Source organism: Pleurodeles waltl, chromosome 5 (assembly GCF_031143425.1).
Source record: "Pleurodeles waltl isolate 20211129_DDA chromosome 5, aPleWal1.hap1.20221129, whole genome shotgun sequence".
Lineage (NCBI taxonomy): Eukaryota > Metazoa > Chordata > Amphibia > Caudata > Salamandridae > Pleurodeles > Pleurodeles waltl.
The window spans coordinates 1,805,008,499-1,805,014,498 of record NC_090444.1 but is presented as its reverse complement, the minus strand read 5'-3'; positions in this window follow the sequence as shown (position 1 = coordinate 1,805,014,498).

The following is a 6,000-nucleotide window of genomic DNA, read 5'->3' as shown; positions in this document are numbered from 1 at the left end:
ATGCATTTTATCATGCTATTTTACACATTTCTTACAGTCTTGATTCTCTCAGCACAAGATACTGTTCTGCAAAGATCAACAGGAGAAACTTTATTATTTGAAATTGTAAATATCTTTGGGACTCTACTCCAGACACTCGTACTCCGCATTACACACCACTCTGTAAATAAATAAGGCACTAATTTGGTGCAGTATTTCTAATTATTGATATAAAGGGAGTTGCTCAAGGTCCCTCGTGATGAAAGTGCAAGCAATACATTAACACTTGAGGCGCATACTATACATGCAGAACATAAACAAATTGTTTTTTCAAAGACCTAGATGTTTTTTGGTAGTATATCTTCCCATAGAGTCTTAGAGGCAGGTGGACCCAACTATCATACACCGAAGAAGAATACAGTTCAGAGCACTACAGGATTTTATATTCCAATTATTTGTCTGGTGTAGTCTTGTGACTCCCTCCCCCCCAATTTACTTCATCAGGGAGTTGAACCTGTGAAGGAATTATATAGTGTGCTCTAAACTCTGTATGTTGCTGTGAGCTTGAGGAAGGCACTGGTTAAGCATCTTCCGGGGTATGCAACGTGGCGTACCCCATAATTATGTAATTCCATGCGTAACATCCCTCATGATGTAACAATGTCATTGCACAAAGATTGCAAAGAACATACATCCTCATTGTTAGGATAACAAATGTTCCTGGTATTTTCAGGCAAATATGGTAAATGTAATATTGTGTATAGTTTGATGGTGCTAATGCATACAGCTCTTTAAAAGAGGAAGAGGGCCCTTAACGTTATGTGAAAAGAAAACATATTGGTATTTTCAAGCCAGTCCAGATTTTTTTTAATCCTAATAAAATAGACAGAAAACTGGTAACTCCATAGTTCTTGCAATGTTTACCCAATATGTCCTAATTTGGTCCTCATGTAACTATGTATGTCGGCATATGCAAATCACCCCAAGGTTTGCATACAGTGTATCAGTGATGTTATGGTCCTAATAATTGCCAATTGGGTCGTTTGGCTAATTTTATTTGAAAATATTATTCCAGGGTATATTGTCATTAAGGCCCTCTTTATGGGTGGACAACCGGTAAATCCATCATTGTTCCTTTTGAAAAAGGAATTTATTTGGGTTCCTGGTTCCACTATCTAGTTGTTCCATTATTACCCATTTCATGTAATTTATTGTGTGTCCCATAGAAAGATATTGTTCAGACATCTTGGTTTTAGTTTGTATGTTGTTGTGATGTTAAATAATCCGGATTTTAAAATTGCTCCCCGTCATACTGATATATCGTAACCAACAAGGGCATGTAATAAATTACACTGCTTGTGTAGAATTACAATTAGTGCGTTTTCTGATTGTCCATATCGTTTTTAGCCATAAGTCCAAAGTTTTTGTAATAGTCGTTAGATGGCAAATTCTGCAATTACCACATGGGTAATGGCCTACTGCACTGGGAAGGCCCCAACAATCAGGGACTGTGTCTCTAATATCCCTACATCTTCTGGGTCTGGTGACAACCGGTGAATCCGTCAGGCTCATTTGAAAGAGAACACGGTTTTTCCCATTTAAGAGGACCTGTGTTTAAAATGTGGCAGCTCCTATTTACAATTTTTTTGCATGATTAGACACAATATTAAAAGTAGTAACACAAGTTAGATGACGGTCGTTAGAGTCCTTTTGGTTGCTCTCCAATAGTGCCTCCCTATTTTGATTTTTAGCTCTTCTCATTGTTTTCTGAATTATCCTTCCTGGGTAATCATGTGCCCTTAATTTTTCAAAGAGGGTTTTTGCTTGTAATTTGAAGTCAGCAATCTTACTGCAATTCATCATTAAGTGTACAAATTGACCATAGGGGAGGTTCTCTTTTAAAGGTCTTGAATGAAAGCAATCAAATTTCAAAAGGGTATTCTTATCAGATGGCTTTCGATATGTGTTTGTGTGTAAAACTGTCTTCTGCAAATATTATGCATCGAAAATGTCAAAGGGGGAGAAATAGTCCTACAAACAGTAACAGATTATAAGAAGCTATGCAGATGTCTCTCGCAGCATGAGAAGAATTACAAAATTCTAGAAATTGATACCACACCACAGTTGAGCTTGGAAATCAAAAGTCTTGTAGAGGAGGCAGAAACAGAAAATAATATATCAAAAAAGGAAGCAGAATTATTAAAAATCTCTAATCCAACAATATCCTGTTTCTACACCCTTCCAAAAATACACAAGAATAGGTCTCCACTGCTGGGATGCCCAATTGTGTTGGGAGTAGCACAACTTGTCACCAGTGAGGGCATTCAGACCCTGGCAGGGTCCGGGGTCTCAGTCGAACAGCCAGGTTTTCAGCATCCTACAGAACTCCTCTAGGGGGAGGCCATTCGAGGCTTCGGTTGTGAGGTAGGAGAAGGAGCGTTCTCCTGTTCTGCTGCTTTGTACGTGGGGTGTGGACCAGCGATAGGGAGGCAGAGTGGAGGTGTCTGGAGGGTTTGTGAAATCTCAGGCAGTGGCTGTGGTCCGGAGCCGTGCAGGGCCTTGCAAGTGTGAGGAGTCTGAACTGGGAGCCAGTGGATTTTTTTGAGGTGGGGGGATGATGTGGGTACAACAAGGGAGATCCAACATGAGACTTGCTGCGGCGTTCTGGATGGTCTGTTGTGTTTGAACTAGGTGGGTCTCAATTCTCCCTAGAGGTTGTTTCCGTAGTCTGATCGACTGGTGGTGAGGGACTGGGTGATGGTTCATCTCAAGTTTTAGGAAACCCCTTCAAAATATTACGTAACATGCAGGATGCAGAAGCAGGATGATGACACTGCATCAACTGAGGAACTCATGGTGAGTTTGCTATCCAGGATGATACCAAGATTTCTTGTATGCTTGGCTGGGGTTGGAGTGGGCGGCGGTTCTGTGGGCCGACAGGAGGCGCCCCAGGGGGAGGTTGTCATTGCCGAAGATCAAGACTGCAGTCTTGTCTGTGTCAAACTTGAGAGAGTTATTTCTCATCCAATTTGTGACACTGCTCGTGCATTGCTGGAAGTTGAATCAGGTAGTGGTGGAGTTTTCGGAGAGAGAGAGGATGAGTTGCGTGTCATCTGCAGAGGATATAATGTTGAGTCCGTAGAAACTGACTATGTTGGCAAGGGGAGGCATGTATATTTTAAAGAGGTTCTAAAGTTGAATTTAGAAAAGCTCCAAACTTCCCATTAAAATTCTGATTTTTTTATATTGAGCATTAAATAAAATATTTATTCATTTGCATATTTGTTTGATGAATGCTTGTTTCTAAATTTTTGCATTCCAAATTATTATTATTTTTAATTCCGGTGTCCCCGGCTTCCAGTAATGATTCAATGGGGTCCCTGTATTCCAAAAATGATTTAGTGGGGTCCACAGAATTCAAAAGGTTAAGAACCACTGAACTAGATGGTAATATTGTTTTGTGAAAGTAGGCTGCCAGATATTTTGGGGAGAGGAATGGGCTGGCTGTTCCTATCTATTTTTCATTTTAAATGTGAAACAACAGTGCTTAAATGTTTCTGTGTAATCCAGGCCATCATTAACTGGAACACACAATGCGGCTCTCGACGTTTCTGTCTAAAACACTTGCAGTGTAATCAATACAAAAGACAATAAACAAATCAAAAAATAAATGGAGCAAATTCCTAGGTCGGTATCCAAGAGACGCTTCTGCAATAAATTACGTGTAAGTGGAGAAACTAGTGAGAGCTCCTTGAATTCTATGTCAGGACCGGAGGTTTCGGATTATGCTTCTCCTTCTTTGCTGTTTATTGTAACATGAAACACACAGCAGCCAATTAAATTGCTTGAAGAAAAAACTACATATCCCAACCTAGGTGACATTTACTTGCCCAAGTGCCGCTTCCATATATAAAGCCCTCAGCGCCATGATCATCCTGTTTCTTTGCTGCTAACGACACAGATCCTTTTCTTTATTACCTAATGTGCTGCATGATCGCTGTTAGACTTTTCATCCTTGGCGTGGTCTCCCTTAGCTTTTTGCCTCTGTTTCCCAGGTTGTTGTTTGCTGGACTTTTTTGCAGTTTTTTTTTTTACTCTGGGCACTTTACCACTGCTAACCAGTGCTAAAGTGCAAGTGGTCCTTTACAAATTGTGTATGTAATTGGCTTATCCATGATTGGCATATTTGATTGACTAGTAAGTCCCTGGTAGAGTGCACTAGAGGTGCCCATGGCCTGTAAACCAAATGCTACTAGTGGGCCTGCAGCACTGGTTGTGCCTCCCACATAAGTAGCTCTGTAATCATGTCTCGGACCTGCACTTCAGTGTCTGTGTGTGCAGTTTTAAGTTTAAATTCGATTTGGCAAGTGTACCCACTTGCCAGGCCTAAACCTTCCCTTTTCTTACATGTAAGGCACCCCTAAGGTAGGCCCTAGGTAGCCCCAAGGGCAGGGTGCAATGTATGGTTAAGGTAGGATATATAGTAATTTGTTTTATATGTCCTGACAGTGAAATATTGCTAAATTCGTGTTTCACTGTTGTAAGGCCTGTCCCTCTAATAGGTTAACATGGGGGCTACCTTTAAATCTGATTGAAGTGTAGAGTTTGGGGTCTCTGAGCTCACAATTTAAAAATACATCTTTTAGTAAAGTTGATTTTAAGATTGTGTGTTTGAAAAAGCCACTTTTAGAAAGTGAGCATTTCCTTGCTTATACCATTTCTGTGACTCTGCCTGTTTGTGGATTCCCTGTTTGGGTCAGTTTGACAGTTGGGCGGGTTGCACCTCACACTAGACAGTGACACAAAGGGAGCTGGGGTGTAGTCTGCATTTCCTGATGAGCCATCTGTGCTAGGAGGGAGGGGAGGAGTGGTCACTCACACCTGAAAGGGCTGTGCCTGCCCTCACACAATGCAGTATCCAACCCCCTGATGAGTGTCTGGGGCCTGGCCTGGGTAAGGCAGGTTTTCACATTCAAAAGAGACTTTGCTTTGAAGTAGGACTACTTGAAAGGACAAAATGGGTATAAGAAGGACACCCAAAACCACAGACTTTAGATCACTTCTAGAAACCAAGAGGAACTCTGCCTGGAGAAGAGCTGAAGAGCTGCCTTGCCTGTGACTGTGCTTTGCGGAGCTATCCTGCAGTTGCTGCTTCTGCTAGAGTAAGAGGGCAAAGACTGGACTTTGTGTGCCTTCCATCTTGTGAAGATCTCAAAGGGCTTGATTTAGAGCTTGCCTCCTGTTGTTTGAAGTCTCAGGGACAGCAAAGACTTCTCTCTGCCAGCACCTGGAGTCTCTGGAGAGACTCCTCCTCTACCCTGTGGTGCCCATCCAGTTCCTGGGACCCTGAAAGGAGACGCTGGCAGCCTAAGAGGAAGAAATCCACGCACAGAACGCCGTGCAGGGAAAAGATCGACGTGCCGCTGGCTTCGCAGCTGAAAATCGTTGCTTTCCAGCAACGCGACTGGAAGATCGATGCACGGAGCTGGGGAAATGACGCGCAGCATCGCTGACGGAGGCTGGTGAGATCGTAACCCACGCTACGTGGTTTTCGGATCATCGTGCGGCTGGATTTCTGACGCAAGTACTTCTGGGCGTGTAAAAACAACGCAAGGCCTGCCCGGACCCGAGAGTGCTGACCGGATCAACGCATCGCTCTCCAGCATAGAGAAAAAACAACGCGCCTGACCAGACGAAAAGAGAAACGCCGCAAGGTCTCGCTTGTGAGTGAAATCGACACATCAAAAGCCTTTTTTGACGCACACTCGCCCATCCGGGGTTATTTTTGATGCACCCAAGGTACATTTTCACGCTAACAGTGTTAGTGTGTGTTTAAAACTACATGAAGGCTCTTTTTGCTTTTTCATTGATGACTTGTGTATTTTTGTCGTTTTGGTCTTGTTTTGTTTAGATAAATATTTCCTATTTTTCTAAACCTGTGTTGTATCATTTTGTAGTGTTTTCATTAAGTTACTGTGTGTGTTGGTACAAATACTTTACATCTAGCACTCTGAAGTTAAG